Raw genomic sequence first — 20,755 nt, 5'->3', positions numbered from 1 at the left:
AAATATCATAATCTAACCTAATTTTGTGTGTTCAATGAACTTGTTGCAATGAATGGTAAATTGGGAAAGGGCAAAAATATACCTGTATTTGGGGTGTTTTCATGTATTGCTCCCTTTTGTGAACAAAGAACAAGAGCAAAATTTATTACAGCAATTTGGGGCTGTCTGCTTTGAGATATACAGAGGTGTATCTGTAGCTTCTGCCCAAAAGGGGAAGAATATTCCATTCTGTGCTTTCCCCTGTGCCCGGCCCTGCTATCACCTGGCCCATGGTGATTTAAATGTTTTTCTCCTGCCTTGCAGTGTCTGAATGAGCACAGACTTCTTCCCAGTTAACATACAACAATCCCTTGTGCTGACTGCTGAACTCTGATCTTTGGCTGGATGCACTCTTGTTTCTTTAAGCACGTGTGGTGCAGAGCAGACCTGGAGCTGGGTAATTCATAAGGGCTGCGTGTTATTGGTATTACTACTACTTGAATGAGCCTGTATTATTTTGCACAGCAGTGTGGTCACCTGGCAGCAGGTCATTAGCATTTTAGGTTTCTTTTCCTCACAACAATGCACAACATGCTAATTAGAGGGTTTTGAAAGCTAAGCAACCTGGTTTAAAATCAGACATTTTAATTTGCAGCTTTAATGGCTATATTATAATAACTGGCTTGGCTCGGGGGCGAAGGGGAGAGAAGCACTTCTCATGTTCCAGTAGAAAGGTCCAATATAACAGAGGCTGGCAAAATTAAAAACCTCATAATTTGACCTTTGCCTGGGATAAAAGGCTGTTTCATAACAATTTCCTTTTGTTCTTTGTTTAAGCCATTACTCCAAAAGGAGCCTCCGATTAATCTAAGTAAATGCATCATTACAGTCCTAATCCATGTCCTTCTGTCAGTGTCTGTTTTAATTAAATAAGAAACACTAGCAGAAAGATATCACGCACAAAGCTGTGATTGGAGAAAGAGGGTTGTTTGATCAGGGTGAGATTAAAAAAGGCTTTACTGTTTTGTCCTTTTGCTCTGGATGCCATAATGTAGGTTAAAGGAAGGAAACTTGTCTAATAGTTTAGCACATTCTTCCCCATTTGCAATATCTAAATAACCAGATCCACCCATGAAACTGTCTCAGATACTCAATTAATTACATACAGAACATTCACAAACAGATGATATGGCAACTTGGTTTGAGTAATTTGACACATTAATATGTTTGGGACTGTATACATGTTTGGCCAGAAACTGTATTCAAGTTGAAGGTCTTTTATATCCAATAAAACATTGATTAAAGCTATTTAGGTATTTTCTTTCTTTTTAGTACTTGTGGCTCACAAATAGTAAACATGATTTACTGCAAGGCCCTGATTTTTTAAAAAAAACATTTTTGTTTCTCACAAAGTCAGAACAATTATTTTACAGCAGTGAAGGATTGAAGGATCTATTTAGTAAATGTCATAACATCCAACTAGTTAATATTGCTAAAGCAATGCATATGTAAGAGACTCTTCCTCAAGATAGTGTTTCAAGATCCCTGTGGTGAGGGTTTTCTCCCATATCCAGGCCATTATTTGATGTAATGAAAAGAGAAAGTGTGCAACACAGAGATTGTTAATTAATTTAGCCTAACAAGATGAAGATAAATGAAGCAAAGGATGGATTGAATGAAGTAAGAGGTCTTATTTACAATTTAATACTACTTTATATTAGGTATTTTTCAATTTACAAAAGAAAGAAGTTTAAAGAAAAGGTGTTCTGCAAATGCATGTAAGATTTTTTTATGAACAGTTCCTAGAACTGCCGCAAATGCCTTTTGGGTTAGCCTTTAAGTTTTCCTCGCCTATTTTTTTTCCCTTTTCATGGTCATTTTTCTCAATTTGATTTTAAAATAAGTTGATAGGAATGTGAAAAATTAAACCCCAAACTTTCTCCCATTGAAATCAATAGCAAATTACCAATGGAAATTCTTGCAAGCCCAAATGTTACAGTTTTTCATTGTTTATATTAATCTAGAGTCATAGCTTATTTTTGAGCAATTTGTGTGTAGAAAGATGCATTAAGAGGTGTAACTATAAAAATACAATAAGATGTGATTTTAGTTTGCATTCCAAAGTGTAAATTAATTGTTGCATATATTTTCAACAGTCCTATTGCAATGAAAGCTAGGAGAGGAATCCAGGAAAGTGTTAATTAACAGTGATTTTATGTAATAAAACTATGATTTTTTGATTTGGGAGAGTATTTTTTTCTCAAGACCATGTTTGTTTTAAACATTTGTGAAAAGCTGTAGTTTCTAATTTCTAAAAAATTAAAAATCCCCCAAGATTAAAAGGCATGTGAGAGATTTTAGATTACTGTTCTTCCCAGTCCCAGATTTAAATAAAGACTGTCCAAAGCTAACAGTAAGCTACATTTTGCATCAGTTCAGTCACTGCATCTCAGTTTCCCAAGGACAAAATTTAGGGTATAATTCTATAGAGGTGGACAAAAAAAATAAGGTCTGTAATTTTTAATATCTAAAAACTAATTAACAAAAAAGTCACATGTTGTGACTGATTAGAGACACCTTTTATCAGTTTGTCCTAAACCCTGAATTGTAAATGACCAAACTTATTAGGCATTTTTTTTTTATGAAACATCCTCATTTTTACAGATGAATTGGGTCTGTCCACTATTTGACCTTCTGCCATGGTTTCTGTCTGCAAAGGAAATGCCTTCCTTCCTTTTGCAGCAGCCAGACAGGACAGAGTTATCTACAAGCAGTGTCACTACAAGCAGTGGTCGCCACAAATAGCATTATTATGGTCCCTGTGTTTTTATCTTGGGGGTCATGAACAAATCCATGCAACTGCTTCTAAAGATTTCAATAAATAGGACTTTTTATCCAGACAATTGGCTTTTATATTACTTTTAAACAAAACTACTAGTCCATCAAGAGTTTCAAAAGGAAAACAATTCTACAGAGTGCTGGTATGGCAGCACAGACCAATCATTATGGCACCCATTCTCCAGTCCTTTATTTTTCAAGTCCACAACAATAGGTTGTTGATTCAATGGACAAGACCAGAACAATTAAGTTCTCTGTTTAGCAGCAGTGCAGCATTTTAATGCCCTCCTCTAATAATGGTCTCATTATTGTTATTCTAAGACTGGGCCTCAGGAGGAGGAATATTTGCTGGAGGTACGTCATTATTTTGCAAATTTCGATTAGCTCATCATGTTGTCTGTACTGTGAAAATCGTAGCTAATTAGGGCAGTCAGTTAGACTACCAGCTTTTGAGCTTATGAGTTAAAAGGTAGCACACTTGATAGGCCAATGATGTGAAAAAGGTGGTAAAAAGAGGGATTAGAGCTGTTGCCTTAGTAACTCTAACTTCCATCTGTGCGGGAACAATGGACCTGTGTTTCTCCACCACCTTGGTGTAAAAATTGGTTTTGTTTCGAAAGGAAGGGGCTTTTTATGACAATCTGGAATTCAGCCTAACAGGGTGCAGTTTTAGTTGTTCGAGGAGACCATTGGAGGATAGGAAAGATGAAAGGTCATGGCGAGCTCCAAGGACATGAAAGGTCATTGTCTCTTGTAACAATAGTGGATTGTTTGGTGCCATTATTTCCAGCCAACTACTCAGTCAGGTGATAGAAAAGATACTACCAGTTTAGTCAGGTGGAACAGGAGAGAAAGATAATGCACCTTCTACAGAACAAAAGATAATTATAATTCGCCTGTATTAAACAAAGTTGCACTTATTTGTGGCCATCCTCTGAAGAGGGTTGTTTACTGACTTACTATTCCAGCCTGCTTTGTTCAGCACTGCCTCTGTAGGCCATCACATCTCTGGGAAGCAATCCAATGTGTTATAAAATGTTGTTTAAGCTTTCTTCCCATGAAGAGGAGTCCCCAGGAGTACCACTGATGTGATACTTAAACATAAATTTAGTTGTTGTAGCTTTCTCACATTATTGGCGTTCCTAAAAGGTTTTTCTTCAAAGACAGAATAAAATTAGCTATAAATATGAAATAAATTTGCTTCAAAACTTTATAGCATTTTATCATAAATTCTACAGCACATATTGTCGAAAGTTTACAGCAAACTGTATTAGGTACTGCTGAACAGAGAGCAGAGACCTATAGTTGCGTAAAAATAGATTAGCTATAGGACTACTCTTATGCAAAAGAAAATAGATAAAATCTCATCTTTAAAGTCTCTATGCAGAAGCTTTAGGAGACTCTGTGTCTTTGTTTTAAGGGAAAAACAGAACTACTGCCGTAATATTTAATAAAACAGCTATAGCAGAGTTCATGAGGAAAGCATTTCTGTTAGTGAATAGAGCTGTCACCTCTTATATTTTTCCAAGACTATCCAAACCTCCAATTTACTGTTTCTCAGAAAGATGTTTTTGCCACCTTTCTTATTATTTCCCTATTTTTCTAGCATTATGCCTTAGTCATCCATTCAACAAGTTTATTTTTCTTTTCCTCTTCCCTCTGTCCACAATCAAAACACATCCCAAGATCCGTCACATATGTTCTAAAGACTAATTTTTTTAGGTGAGCATTTCCAGAATGTTCCACATTCTTATATGAGATCCCTGAAATCTTTTACCAGGTTTGTTTTATAATATTTTTACTCCTATCACAACAGAGCTGCCAGAGCTGTATTGAATTTTTATTAAACCAATAACACATATGTAATTTACTACTATTACACTTGAAAATAAAAATTATATGTAATTTTTAGGTATCCCATCTTAAACTGTTCTGACCTCATTTGAACTCCCCTTTTTAGCTATTCTGGGCCTCTCTTATCTCATTTTCACTCCTGGCCACTCTTGCTCCTGCTTTCTGACAACACAGATGGGTGGCCTTGCACAAACTGATAACTGTGGCAATTTCTCAGCACACTATTCACTAATAAAAGATGTTATTTTCAGAATTAGGCAGGCATGTTTCATACTTGCTGGCTGGCTGAAGATGAGAGGTCGGGCTGTGGCTTCCTGGGAGCATGCAATCATATGAGCCATTGGACTTTACAGCTCCCAGGTTGTTGATGCATTGTTTTACCAGCAACTAGGTTAAGTAATTAGAGTCTTTCAGAGAAAGGAAGTCTTGTTTTAAGTGTTTGTAAGCTTTTAGTTTTTTAAGATAATCTATTCTTAATTTTTCTCTTTAACTTGCTACCTAGTTCTCATTTATTTGCTAGCCTATGTTTTGTTATTTTTGTATTAAAATGAGCCAAAGAGTGTAGGCTGCTTCATTCAGAATGGGAGCCCTGCAAAGGGTTAACCAGCAGAGAATTACAAATGAACTATCAGGAAAGTTGATTATTAATCCAGCAAGAGAGAAAATATCCTTCCAGTTAGCAAGAATTAGTACCTGAAGAGCTGATAATATTGTTCGGGCTGTCGGTGTGGAATGGCAAAACCAGGTAAGCTAATCATCTTCTCAAAGGAACAAAATCTTTTCTTTCTGTTTTTCATTATAAGAGAGTTTAGTTTTTAAAATAATCTTTGTTATTTTACTTAAAGTATCAGCATGTGAAACAGCATATGTTGATCCTCAGTTTCCTCAAATGAATGAAAGAAATTAAACTTGTGTTTAGCTTTGGTAAGAAGATACATTTCTAAGCCATATTTCTGAGCTGCACAACGTATGTAGCTGTGAAATATCGCAACAATTCTTTCCTGGTTTGTGGTTAAGGGTGAGAGGGTGAGAACTGATTACAAAACCTGAGGAGTCCTTTACAATTGCAAGCTAGTATATTATGTAAGTCTGTCTTTAGTTGTGCTTGGACATATTGTGGGGGTTTACAGGAACTTTAATGTTTCAGAGCTCTTTCATTCAGAGTTATTAGATTTCAGTTTTCACACTGTAGGAATTATTTATTTAAATTTGTTTTGATATTGTAAACATATTTCTGTTTGTTAAAAAGTTTTTTTTTTTTTTTTTTTTTTTTTTTTTTTTTTTGGTGGGGTTTCAAAAATCTATGATCTGGGGTTAGAAGAAAATGGATGTTTGGTAAACATACCACTGTGTTTATACAGAGAAATGCAAATGAAACCTTTTAGGTTACTTGAATACATCCTTATAATTTTGGTAATTTTTTTAAAAAGCTCAAGGCCCTATCTTGGGAAAACTTTCAAATTTGTGCCCCTGATACTAATAAATCGATATGATAAACATTTATGTTTTTCAATGTAGTCTTCACTATTTAGCTTATTACAGGAGTTGTGTAAAAGTGTTTAGATGATAGTCTATTACTGTGGAAACTAGAAAGTCTGTGTTCAGCATTTGATAACTTTTCCTAGTTGTGTGCTGTTACTTCAATTAGTAGCACTTTAAAAAATCCTGATTTCCATGTAGAATTGAAGTTCAGTATGTACACGATGTGGCTACAGTATCTGTCTTGGTGAAAAAGAGTCCAGATTTTAGCCTGTTATGTATGAAATAGCCTGAAAGCTGTATGAAAGGAATTGTGGTGGTACAAGAAGGAAAACACGGATAAAACCTGAAAGTATTCCAAATTTAAAGGCTGAGCCCCTGTAGCAGTGTAGTTCTATGGGGTAATTTTCATGAGCCATAGAGAAAGGAAGAAGAAACCTTTTAATTTTGGGAATGGGAATAAGATACAGCCTCAGGCAAAGGAGAAAGAGAAAGGAAGAAGAGGCAGTGGGGAAAGTGAAAGGGAGAAGTGGCGTTTGTCTGACAGTGTCATTGTATTGCGCGTGCCTTTGGCCTCCTGGAGCACAGGGACAGCTGGTGGCCAAGTTCTCTGAAGGGCGTCTCACCACGTTACACTAAACTAAAGTCCTAGAATTTGCTGATGATAGAGCTATCAGGGCAACAAATGCTGGCATTTTGGGAGCCATGCTAAATATTCAGACATTCATAGAGGCAAATAACTTCTGGAGGCACATTTTAGCTGAGTATTTTAAGGAGAACGGGGACAACGTAAATAAGCTGCATTTTCTGAGTTTGATCACCGGCATCTAGGAAATATATGAAGAGCAAGAAACCCAATGATGAAAAAATTATCACACAGGAAATGATATACGTAGAAAAAACAAGATTGTAATTAGTGGAGGAAAGTAAGAAACTGATTAGAGAAATGAAATTTCCCAGATGTTTAAGGAAAAAATGAAAGTTAAATTAGATAAGCCTTTTTAACTAGTATTGGAGAGGAGTGCTTCCTTCAGAATGGGAGAGCTAAACTCAAAATTAGAAAAGAGCTGGCAACTTGAGTTTAGCTCAACTGTTTTCCTGCACGAATGACGCTTAGGAATGCTCTGCTTGGAACATCATCAGGAACAACTAGTATAGAGCTGTTGGGGAAAAAGTAAAGCACAAAATGAAACTCTCTGTATGCTTATTTGGAATGATTAAAGTGATTATATTACTTATGTGTGTACTAAGCCACAAATTAGACAAATTGGTTGGATTTTTAAGTAGTACTTCAGGATTTATTTTATTTCATGTATATATGTAGTTGACACTTGAGCGCTAGCACTGTACTGGTTCAACTGGTTCATTTTAAAATTAATTGTGAGCATTAGCTTATTGACAGAATCCTGAATTATCAAACACTACCTGCAAATGAACAGAAACAGTCTTGATCCCCCTCAGCTATAAGCCAGTATAACAGTATATAGCTGTTATTTAATTATTATTATTTATATCGACTGGGACAAAAGTAATGTTCTTAAGCAAAAGATAGAAACAAAAGATATCAAGCAGAAACTCTGGGGTTTTTGTGTCCATTCCAGTGGTTTGTTTCAACAACACAATAGTGTAACTTGGGAAAAATGTCCCCCTACAAGGCAGTTTAGCTGGCACCACTGCTTTTGTGCCAGTTCCTGTTCTCAGTTGTGTATTACAGGAAAAAAAAAAAAAAAAGGAGAAAAAAAACTCCTACCAAAAAAGTTAGACGTGTCTGGAATAGGTTGATAAGAACATCATCTGATTTACTGGAACTAGTTTGACTGAGCAGGGTGTTCATGTTAAATAAAATTGTATTTTCTTCAATTCAGTCTCCGTAGATCCCAACCTGTTTAAAGGCTTAATGTCGAGGAGAGATGAAGCTCCAGAGGTCTGTGACTAACTAGACACACATCTGGAAACACAGCTGCACTCAGGGAAGGCTGCAGAAGCAGTTAGCCTGCAGCAAGCAAACCATTCCTGTCACTACATGGTTGGTGCAGTAAGATGAGATGGTGCGGAGGGCGGAGCATAAATATCTATATGTTGCTTGATTCTCTGCTTCATAAAAACCTGTCAGTAGCCAGGAAGAATCTTGTCTACACAAACAGATGGCCAAAGCAAAGTTTGGGCCAGGTTATTTTTGTTTCTTGGACCACACCTTGTCTGTGATGACAGCACTGGAGAGAGAATGTGTTTCAGGTCATTAGGAGCTCAGTGAAGCTATACGGATAACACTGAGGTATTTTATAAGATTCAGTGTAAAGCTGCATAGTTCAAGGAAGCTCATGTCTTATTAGCTATGGCTAAGGTCAGTTATCCGCACAATGAGGGGGAAACTCTTTCATAAACAAGTAGATAAATATGGTGCAGGTGGTGCTTAGCCTTGCTTCAGACTGTAATGTTACCAAAAGACCTCAAGAACAGCTTCAGCTTTTACAGTCCTCATGGAGCATCAGCAACATAGAGTGGTCAGGTATAAAATAATGTAAAATTTGTGTCATGGAATTAGGAGAAATCCAGGGCATTTTCATGGCTTTTCATACAGATGTCTATCTCTACAATATATTGAAGAGAGAATATAGAATCATCAGAACTCTTCTTGTAGAAGAAAATAAATTGTAAAATGCTAGGGCTGAAAAACCAAATTGAGTTTACCTAATCTAAACATTAGAATAAATCAGGCCTAGTGTCTTTTGGATTTTGCTTTCTGCAAACTCTGTAATGTTCCATGTGTTTCAAAAAAGCTGTTTAGGTATATTGGTGTTTATTAGCACTTGATACATGTCTGATAACAGAGAAAAATCATAAGAATTCATTTTGCCTTTGGGGCTATAATTTTAGCTGTCTTATGAAAAATAATTATATTTTAAACAGCTGCAAAAAGAGAAGAGCTTAAAGAGTTAATTGAATCACATGCTGCTAAAGGAAAACATTTTCTTTCCTTTTTTTTCCTCATCTGAAGTAGGAGTTACATGTGTTCCTTATTACACCCAACATAGTCCAGTAGTTTTTTAAAAAGACATACTCTTGCAGCAGTGTGTTCTCAAAGACACATTATTTTCAGCTACTAAATCCCGGAGCTTCCCAACACGTGTCATTTTTCACCTTTTGAATAGTGCTCTGTGGCTGTAGTGGATGATAGCACATAACATCCATACAACTGTAAAATGAAATCCCCTGCCTGTCTTTACTACATTTTGGGTTTTGGGTGCATTTTTATAGATGCCAGAGGAAACTCTGCTGGCATTTCTTTCAAAGATAGTCCAAATCAGTGTTGGTGTAGTTATTAATTATTCTGTGGCGTTTAGGCCAAATTTTTTAATGGAAGTAGAAAACACACAAAAACAACCAATGAAGACAAAACCCACTGCAAATTTACTTCAACTGTAATCACCCAAGTTTGTGAGAGCCAAAGGAGAGCAGATTATTTCCCACAAATGGGTCTCTTTTACAGACCTTACTGACGAGATTGTGATGTGCAGATGTTCAATGTTGGAGGCAAACAGGGGTGTTCAGAACAAAGTGGAGATTTTTCAGGGCACTTTCTGCTTCGGTAGGTCCAGCAAGCAAACTCTGTGGTGCTGGGAGAAGGCCAAAGCTGGGCACTTCAGCTGCACATCCTTTTGGTCTTTCTAACTTTGAATAGAATAAAGTAAAAAATACATAACAGTTTGTCTGCTGTCTAATAGTTTATGCTCATGTGCAAGTTTCCTGGCATTTTACATGTGTTTAAACCTCAGTGAGCACTGCAGTAGCCAGATTCTAATTATTTTTTCTCTTTTTTTTTTTTTTCAAAGCAAAATTTTCATGGGGACTGTGCTTGTCTAATTCCAGTCTAAGAACTGTTCTACCTCCATATTAACTTGAATTTTAATTAAGCCACATGTACAAGCATACACCCCACTTTTTGCATGAAAAGTGTGAGCAAAATATCAAATGTCCTTATTCTTGCTTTACCAGGGTAGGCTTTTAGCATTTATTGAGGTAATATATATGGTTTACTAGTGTTTATACTGAATCTCTCCTCAAATCTCTCTTTTTCAATAGACTGCTTTTCCTTTGCAAAAATTATTTTTAAGACACTGTTGGTTTATCCTTCTACTTTCCCCATCACCTGTGATCTGTTTAGCACTATCACCACCTTAGAGAGCACAGTGCTGAGGGAAATCAAAGCAGCTGCTGGAGACCCCGCGACAACTGTCTGGTAAACCTGATTACTAACCTAGAGCCTTGTTTAATCTAAAGGCCAAATACAACCCTGCAGGATAAAACATTGTTTTGTTCTAAATGCCTATTAGGAAGGGAGCTGCTGTGTTATAAGCAGCAGAATAATAAACCTCCCTGGCTTGTCGGGGTTCAGATCTAGGCATTCAGTGCATACTTGCCTGGACTTCCTATTGCAAAGAAAGAGCTAAGTTTTGGAATTGATGTTGAAGTCAACTAAAACAATAATCAGTAATAGCAGCTTTGTGTTTCAGGGAGGATTAGAGTCGGTTTTGAGCTGAAGTGATATAGTTCTAAAGATAGTATATGGACTTCATTAGGGTTATTCTCTTCTGCACCCTACAGCTGTGACACGGAATCCAGAGTTACTGGGTCCTCTGTCTCCTGCTATCTGCTTTTAGCTGTCTTCTTTTCTTTGCAAGCAAAGAAAGGAATGAATGGAAGAGACTACTTAATCTGCTAGTATCACTAATAATTTCTGCATTGTATGAGAAATGTCACTTTTCTGTTTTCCTAAAACTGAAGTTTTCAGGGAATAAATTAGAAAGAAAGCTCGGTGTCAGCAATAAATTATTTAGCCTTTTTATAAACGTTTTTTTTTCGCCTATCATACCATTCATTATCCTTTACGGGTAAAATCAATATGGTTTAGGTCACAGATGATCATATAAGTTGTAGAAATTTTGATTCATCAGGGATGATGTTCTGATTTTACTTCCTTAGCTCCACCAGTGAAAAAACCATTTAAGTATAAAAAATGTGCCAGTATGGTAAAATACCTCTTCAAAAATTATTAGAACTAGGAAAAAATGGGTTGACTGACACCAGCCAAATCTAGAGAGACTGAATCATACTGCAGCAATTGAAAGAAAAAAATATTTGTTGTTATAAAAAGTATTGCTTTGTGAACCTGCAATATTGTTTTTAGAACCAGAGTGGGATCTCTTCCCACTCTGCTTTAGAAAATTTGTGAGCAAGCACTATATCAATTACTGTAGTTCTCACTACTAACAATTAGCATAGTGAATTCCATCCATATTATGTATAGGTGTGTCAGTCTAAACAACATATAATTATATGCAGGGTAGAGAACTTTTACCTCCATATTTATGTATCTGTGCACATCAGCATGCACACAAATACATGCACACATGGATACAAGTCCATTTCAGCCATTATTTATATGTATTCTATATATGCAAATGCATAGGTGAACATATATATGCATCTGATGATCATGTGTGCACACAGGCACAGTAATACCTTATGTGATTTTCATATTGATATTTGGCACAAAGCTTCACACGTCCTCAAAAATACTGTCTGGCTTCCGTAATTCTACTTTCAGAGATGGCAATCTATAATTTAGAGAACTTATACACTATCAGCAAAAATTATTGAGAAGTACTTGATAATATCAGGAGTACATGAGAATGCTGATGGTTCTTCCAGGCCATTGGTAGCAGTTTTATTTGTGTAATGCATGGGTCAGTTCTAGCACAGCAATGGGCCTGTGGCCATCCCTGTGTTCTACCTTGCACTTGCAGGATTTCTATTATTAACCAAATAGAGAATTGGACATTGTACATGTTTAATTATTAGCTAAAATATTATTAAAGTTGTGTTTAGGGATTATAGGGATATTATCGATATTTTTGCCAATTTAAAAAAAAAAATCTTTGTAATATATATTTTTTAGAAAGATTTCAGGAGAAAAGTCTTTAAAAAATGCCTTTCTAGATCTGTAGTAGTCCATGAAGGGGTTGTGTCTCCTAATTGATGTAGTTGTCTGCAACATAATTCTTTTTCTCATTGTTTCTCTTACCGTCTTCTGTAGAATGCCATCATCTTCTACTATGATATTATATTGTGAAAACTGAAAATTAACCTAATCAAAATAGCTTTCAGATGCTTAATTAGATTTTTTGTTTGCTAGAAAATAGGTTTTTTAATAGCTTTGTTTCTTATAAGATAAAGCAAGTATTAATTCTGTTTTCTAGTATTCATCCTGCTTTGCTGATCAGATTTCTTTAATTATAAGATAAAAGTGATAAACACTTTTCTGTTCCATAAAAGATAATAGGGCATGCATACTTTACAGCTTGAACCCATATGAAATGTTTTCTTTCATCCTTGAAGACAGTGGACAGGTGATTAACCCCAAAAGTTGCACCAATATTTTTAATAACATTACAACTGATGGCTTTAGTTTAATGATAAAATTATTTAGGGACCTTTTTTTTACATACAGTTTAAGAAAGCAGTGGTTCTCATTATATGACACAGAGTTTTTGTGGAATTGCTGGGATTTGTGTGTGATTGGTAGAAGTTTGCTACTGGCCTGAGAGTATCGATATTGAGCTAGTGTAGACTTGTGTTCAGTGATGGCCTCAGAATCGTGGACTAGTAATAAGGGGCCTAAAACTAGGAGGCTTAGTTCCCTTTTGGTTTCAACAGATTTATTCCCACCTAAAAATGTTTTTGAGAACTGTCAGTAATTTACTCTTCCTGCCAGGTGATTGTGGACTCACTGGTAATGTTTTGCTGGCATCACCATTTTAGTTTGCAGACAATATTTCCTTTTTTTTCTTCAGTTCTATTTAATACCATTGTCATAGCTGAAGACCCAAGTCTTTCTCTCAAGTCCATGGAGTTGTATTAATTTAATTTCATGAAACCTCATAAAGACCATTAAGCTTCATACCGGCACCTGCACTTTGCTTATAACTTATACATCAGACTACATGGTCAGGCATTTAATTTTCTTAATTTAGAAATAATACTAGATCCAGACTTTTAATACATTGGTTTGTTGTCTTATGGCTTTGGATAGTGCCAATTTTTCTTTCTACTCTGTTACAAACATGGCATAGTTACCCAACCTTTGTTATCCTATTATTCTGGTTTATAGATTGATAACCATTCTGTGAGCTATGAGGTGTGGACCTGCCCCTGCTGCATTCCCTGAAATAAAGAGAAAAAGAAAAACAAAAAAGAAAGGAAAAAAGGCCCCCCCTCCACTAACCATTAAATTGTAGGGTGATCTGGAGATAAAAGCAGAATCTCTTTTTTGCTTTTCAAATATTTGCTTGGCCTTCAAAAGGTATTTGCCTTTTGTGTTTACACTGGATTTATTTTTTTGGCCTACATGCAGAAAGAGAATGATACATTAAAGAATAATGGACAATAGTGAGGAAAATGCTTTCAGTTTTCACATCTAGCCTGTATTTTCTACTTCAGGTTTATTTTTTTAATCTTGTCTACTTCTATTTAAATAGAAACTGCTGAGTATTGTAAAGGGTTGTAAATGTGAAAGTATCAGATGAAGTACAGTACAAGAAGATTATCTACAGGTTGGCAGGCAGTAATGAGGGTTGGCAAAGTGCCATTTTCTTCTATGAACCTTTGGGACCTCAAGTTATTCCTGTGAGTGGCAGAACAATGTAAGGCTTCAAAAGCCAGTGATCTGTCACTTGCAGGAGTGCTTTCTGCTTTTCCTGAGAGAGACAGGTGAGGTTTGTCTCTGTAAAGTTGTATAAATCTTCACCAAGGCAACAGGGAAGATGCTTTGGTTGAGACTTGATGTCCATGTCATATCATCTTCAATTCTTTCCCTCTGGATGGCATCAGAGCTTCCTTGGAACCTGTACAGTGCCTTGTGGATTTACTTTCATTAAAAGAGCAAAAGAGCAGGGTTTAAGAAAATTTGTCTAAAAATATAATATAATTAAAACCCCACACTCAAGGGAAGCACCACTTTGTGACAATTGCCTCTTCCAAGTTTATATTTTTTGTTGCTCAAGTCAGTCCCTTTGTCATTTTACACACAACTACTGCATCATCAAAAGATTATAATTTTGTTAGAGTGAAGTCATGAGATGGAGATATTTCCCATATCTTCTTATGTAATGCTTTATTATTTTTGATGCTACTAACTTAAAAACAAATATGACCCAATGATTTATTCGAAGCATCTTGATTAACGTGCTTTGAAAACATGGGCGTTTATAATAGATAAAAATATATTTCACCGCATGTATGTCATAAAGCTCTTAGTATGTTACAGTTTGTGAAAATTACAGTCAGTTAATAATGTGTCAGCTCCCCACTGTGTGCTTCGTAGGATACTGAATGGGTGTTACAAGATTTATTTGCTGGATTTTGCAGGTTTTCTGTAGCGTGTCAGATGCCTTGCTGATTGCTTGGTGAAGCCTAGAGCATGAGCTCCCTCCTGCAATGTTTACTTTAAGTCAATCTACATTTGCTTAAAAGTATGACAGGATTAAAGTCAAATCACCTCCTTGGAACTTTCCTAAAAGCCTGGATACTCTTTAGTGAGACTATTGTGTGTAATTTAGATGTGCACTTATGTGGGAATCACAATTTAGTTCATAGTTCTTAGAATTACAGGGAATGGATTGGTAATAAAATATGTATTGTAGTGTTGCTAAAGTGATAATAATATTGCAAATAATTTATTTGCTACTCTGGGATTTTTAAGGGGGGATAAGGAGTTACTTCTTTATTGACTTTGTTCATAATGTAATTACAAGGATGCTCTCTCCTTTTAAACCTTTAATTCTTATGTATTTCTTTGACCTTTTCATGTCTTCTAATTCTTTCATTCATAGAGAGAAGTTATTTGCCTTGTTGATACAGTGTTATTTTACACCTAAAATCTTAGAAAGTGAGAATGCTCAATTAAGTTTTGAGTTCTATTATCTTTCTGGTGACTTTTCTTTTCTTGCTGGGAATACATCGGAGCATTTCTGTTTAAATGTTTCCATTCATATCCTGCAGCATGGGCAGCCTTTGAGTTTAGTTAAAAGGTGCAGAAATATCTGTTTTCAAAAAATATAAAATCCTGAAGACAGTTGATGACTGGGATTAAAATTGTAGGATGGCAGGCAATTTGGGCAACGCATAGGTGGTGTTTGTGGTGTTCCATTGACCTGCCATATAGAATGTTATATCAGGATAACATGATGGGTAAATTTCTGTGCGACTTCAAGAGCATCAAGCACTAACTTGTATAGCAATTGGGCAAAAAAATCAAAGGGAGTTTAGAAAAAGAGAAATTGTGTGAGCTGATTTAGGATTTGAGGCTCTTGTCTGATGCTAATAAAGTTTTCTGATGTCATTCTTTTTGTAGCTGTAATGTACACTACAGAAATAATTTGTATAATATGTGCTTGCGTGTTCTGCCTTGAATGAGGTATATGTTTATAATTTCTGGCTTTCAGATTTAAATCTGTGAACACAGCAAGAGCTCGATGAGTTCTGATAATAATAGTCCTATAATGCAGAGATCCTGAGAACTTCCTTGCAATTCGAAGGAGTCATTCATTTCACAAAAGTAGTAGAGAAAGAAACTTGCCAGAGTTGCAAAGAATCATTTCTGCAAGGGTCACACAGAATAGATTAGACCATAATCAACATATTTTTGGGACATCTTATGATTTTGAGAGAGGTAGTTAAAAAGGAGCTTTGAGAATGGGTGTTTTGAGAAGTATATTTCAGATCTACCGCTTTGACCATGTTTCTGTCTCATGTGCCTTAAACCCACGCATATTAAGAAATATAGGCTTTAATTCCATGTCTGGTTTCTAGTGAGACCATATATCAGGAGAGTAAGGCTCTTTTCCAGATAATTACTGCGGGAGTTATAACCCTTTTCTTTCTGTTTCTCTTTCCCATTTTGTGTGCAACTATGTATGCAAAGTAGGAGTGGTAGAAATTTCTAGAATTAATATGGAACAAAAATTTGTTTTAAACTTTGTTATCTTTTTTTATTTGCAACTTCTCCAAACTTTCTTCTTCATTTAAAATTTACCTTTCTTCTCTGCCTTGTAAAAACATATTTATTTTGTGTTGGTTTATTTAGAAATATTAGGGCACTGTGGGCAGGGTTAATGGAGATATCATATAGGGTGTTTCTTGCATGCAGAATGAAATGGTCATTTTCTTCCTGTTTTGTGCTTTCCCATTTTTTATATATTTAGTTGTAATTGCATTTCACTGTGGAAGGTGTGTTCCACAAACAGGCTGGACTGGCACACTGCTGGGGCACCTTCAGGGGGCCCTGTGGTTCTGCAGAGAGTGTTTTGAGCTGATAGCATATTTCTATCTTTCCAGCTCAAAACTTGGAATGTTCGAAATACCAAGTTTTGACCAATACAAGGTCATTTTTATAAAGTTTCTGGCAAATCTAGAGGAGGCATTCCCAAAATCTTCTCATAGTATATTACCGTTTTGGAATAATTCCTTTTCAACCTTCCATTTGGTCTCAGGTGACAACTTATTGGTAGGTGCTGGGCAGACATTTGGTCAATCAGACACTTTTATCTGTCTTTCACTGGTTTAAACCTAACCTGGTGTCTCGGCCTGTTCTAAAGTGCCTCCATCCTTCCTTTCGTCGCCACGCCCCAAAACCCAGTGCCTGGTAAAGGCACCTGGGAGAGCCCCAGTCATCTCTTGACCCTGTTATTAACCATCAAGGAGGAGGATGAGTGGAAAGCACTCCACAGCCTCGGGTCCCCTTTAGGAAGGTCAGGTGCCAAGGCTGTTAGAGCAGTGTGAACTAGGGGGAAGTGTGCACCCATTCCACTGGTGATCCGCAAGGTCTGCCTAGTAAAGCTGCACTTAAAATATCTTGAGTGAAATCCTGATTCTGCTGAAGTCGCTGGGTACTTAGGCATTAATTTTATATCATCAAGGATTTCACCAGTATTTTTATTTTGCAGCTGTAGAAGGGGGGGGGAAGCCTGAACCAAGATGAATGTGACTTCATGTTGTGAAATAGATTCTGTGCTAGTTTCATCCTTGCCTTCCTCCCATCTGAATAACAGTAAATGATGTTCTCTGTTAATAAGTGTGTACTTTGTCTAAATTGCATTTATTTTTCTTTTGACATATATACCATTTTACTATTAATCATCCCCTTCTGCTCTTTACTGTACAAAGACACTGTTGTGCTGATGGAACATATTTAATCTTTGGTATGTTGTATTTTATTTCTATTGTTGCTTTCCCATTTCTTTATGGAAAATCTTTCTTTATTGACTCCTAAATCATGGGTTAAGCCCTTATTGAAAACATGTTCTGTATGTACTTCTTGTGAGTGAAAGAAGTTCTTTTGAGGTTATAGGCTAGGCTTGTACAAATACTTCACTATACAGTAAAAATTCAGAGGTCTCCTATATGTTATCTAAAGCTAGAAATATACCCATTTACTCAGCAGCACATCATAAAAGAGAAGCATACTATGTTCACGTCTGTCAGTGCCTTAAGTCATCACTCTACAGCCTTTTTTAAATTCTCTTTTTATTGAAACCAAGAAACAAAACAAAGACCAAAAAAAGCAAAACCAACATCAATTACATGTCAACATGACATCAAACAGCATAATATATCAGAAAAATAAATGTATGATCTGGTGACTCAAGGATTTCTGTCCATGTGGCATTTACAGAGAGGTAAAGAAAAGGCAAATAGCTGCACATCTGTATTGGGAAAAATGTCCAATATAAAATTGGCCATTGTGACAGTATCAGGAAGCTCTCAGCTGAGATTACTTGGAACTAAATAACACACAGAAGAGAGGTTCCAACAGTCTTGCTCTTATATGCATATAGAGTTTTGTGCAATGAGCAGTGTGTAGGTATAAATCTTTGCATAAAAATATTACTTTAAGGATGGAGATATTCTGCTTACTGATGCTAGGTCCAGGTTTGTAGTTGGATGTGTAGTACAGCTGCATGCACAGCGATGCGAAAATGCAATGAGGAAAAAAAAATATCTGAAAATAAATGTGACTATCTGGTGAAACTATTAAAATGAATACTGACTCCAAGCCTATTTGTATATTTGCTGAAAGACATATGAAAAAGCCTCTTTGTATAAGTGCTAAACACATGAAAACCACTGAGAATTGGTTAAGCCCCTAAAATAATAATCTGGAATTCCATTCATTATTATAGCAAAGGGCATCATAACTTTATGGTAAGTAGGGAAGGGTAGGAGAGAGGTGAGACTATGGGGGTGGGAACTAACGAAAGAAAACACAGAAAGATCCAGAATCAAACACAGCCTCTGTTATTTGAATTTGTTGTTCGTTTTCAATGGAGTGATAACTGGAACAGCTCAGCCTGAGCTGCCTGGCTCGACACTCCCCGTTCTAAGGAGCTTGGATGTGTTTCACAGCTTACATCTGGACAACAGGGTACAGGGAGAAAAAGGCACAAGGATGGATCACATTCTCTTTGCACAGTTAAGGCTTGAATCCAATATATAATAAATGTATGGATGAAGAAAGATATGTACACATAGACACATACATTTATATATCTACACACGTGTTCATGCATGTATAAATCCAGATTCACAAGGGACTTCTCATTTTGTTGTTAGATCAGTTCACAGATCTATGTTCTGTCTCTTCAGAGTCAAAAGAAGTTACCTTCTGGAATTTATATATATATATATATTTTTTTTTTCTTACCCAACCTGACTATTTATTCAGTGCTATCTGAGATCTCTTTTTGTTAATCTTATTACAAGTACAGCTATAGGCCTCAAAGGAGGTGATAAGTGACCCATTGGACCTGGAAATTGTGCTTTCTGTGAGAGCAGGGAATACGTAATGAACTCCTTATCTTATCTTTTAAATCAGCGATAACTTCAGTGAGACCACTCAGTCAATATTGTACATCTCACTCTACGGTCTCCCCAAAGCAGTGACAAAATTGTGCCCAGTGCATGTATCTTGGCTTCCATGGATGGCAGAGCAGAGCACAGTGCAGCACAGAGCCTGTGGGGAGAAGCAGCTCCTGCGGGGAAAATAGCAGTACATGGGAACCCCAAAGGAAATTTAAGAAGGGATGGTGTGAGCGTGTGCGCGCGTGTGCGCTGAAGTCTGAAGGCAGAGAACTATGAGGGCTATGTGGAACATTTCCTGGAGCTTACAGCTCATAAACATGGCAGGATTGCCAGCCCTGCAGTGTCCATCCCTTCCCTCTGGGCCCCTGCCAGTGCCCCTGTGCCCTGTGTCAGGCGCTGCATCCCAGCCCCGGGGTGGCAGCTCCTCAGGGCATCCTCCTGCTGCTCTTCTCCGCAGCTGAGGAGGGACTTTTCAGCCTCCCTCTACACTGTCCCCCAAATGCTTGGATGTCAAAGTCCAGTGGACAAGGGTGACTCCATTTCTGCTATTCCATTTTGTCCTTGCTGTTTCAGGCTGCTAAAGGCAGGGAGTGCAAACTATCTTAGTCTTTTATTTGTGTGCTCGTTTGTTTTGAGTGAGCCAACAGTAAATCACCAACTGTCATACCCCAAAATTTATTAAAATAGCACGTAGAGAATACAACTGCAACTAACAACCAATTCCTTTGTTTCTCTGCTCTATTATGATTTCATTGTAAAATTTATTTCTCAAAATTCACTCATTCCTTTCTCCTACACAGAAAATCCCCACTGCCGCCGAAACACTTTGGCATATGATATGTGCCATCTTAAAACCTTTACAGGCAGCTGGCATCTCCTCATTTTCGTCTTCTAGACACAGATCTGTCCCTCTCTGTAGTCAGCACAAGTGAAATGCCGCCTTTTCTGGAGCAGGTTGGCAACCCTGAAGTATAGACATCGTTTCAAAAGGAATGTCTAGAAGCAGCATCACCACCTTTAAGGGCCGACCCATCCTAGAGGAGAGGAGAAAACTTCAAGCTTTAACACTTCCTTCCAAACTACTCCAAAACCTCTTTAGCGTGAAAACGTCTCTCTTGGAAGCATAAAAGATTTAGCTCTTTTGCTCCAGGCAGAACTTTTAAACCTAATACTTATATAAGTAAACTGTCCCCTCTAGTTCTCACATTAACTTCTAATGCCACACTGGCAGGCTCGTTGGTTATATTCTGGGTGTGTGAAACAGGCAGCTGCTGGAGATGGGCTGGCAGGCTAACACGGGCTGAGGTAACATTAGCAGCAAGATGGATTTTGGTTTTGACTGCTGCCTTAAGGGAAATGCCTGAAAATGTTTCTCTTATGTATTTACTGCATGTAGTCCGTTTTTCACATGTTTGGGTATCAGTGCAATATTTCTGCATTTCATTGTGTTTCATGTTTTTGTGCAAGGAGATGAAGTATTGTGCTGCTGACAATGTTTAAATAAAAGCTTGGGTGGCATTTTGCAATGAAAATGAGAAGATTTTTTTTTTCCAATTTAAGTTAGCATGAGACAAGAACACAAGTTTCTACTCTTTCAAGGAATTTATAAAGCTGGCAGTGATGTGGTTGTAGTACTATGCCACAGTTACCTTTTGACAGCTTCATTAGCATTATGCAAATATTTCTG

The 20,755-nt window shown here is 36.8% G+C and overlaps 1 protein-coding gene across 21 annotated transcripts in view; it reads left to right on the top strand.

The window, feature by feature from the left end:
• SOX6 (SRY-box transcription factor 6) overlaps positions 1-20,755 on the top strand; it is a 374,330-nt gene that overhangs the window by 106,816 nt on the left and 246,759 nt on the right. Inside the window, exon 1 of one of the 21 annotated variants that reach the window (XM_030275432.4) lies at positions 289-5,416. The exons of 18 other annotated variants lie outside the window; for them this stretch is intronic. The gene's annotated coding sequence lies outside the window, so the exon portion shown is untranslated. Of the gene's footprint in view, positions 1-288; positions 5,417-20,755 lie in introns of those variants that run through there. 2 more of the 21 variants (XM_030275431.4, XM_032749008.3) reach the window with 2 other exon arrangements.

Source organism: Taeniopygia guttata, chromosome 5, assembly GCF_048771995.1.
Source record: "Taeniopygia guttata chromosome 5, bTaeGut7.mat, whole genome shotgun sequence".
Classification (NCBI taxonomy): domain Eukaryota; kingdom Metazoa; phylum Chordata; class Aves; order Passeriformes; family Estrildidae; genus Taeniopygia; species Taeniopygia guttata.
The sequence above is the reverse complement of the archived record's forward strand: the minus strand, read 5'-3'. Positions and strand labels throughout refer to the sequence as shown.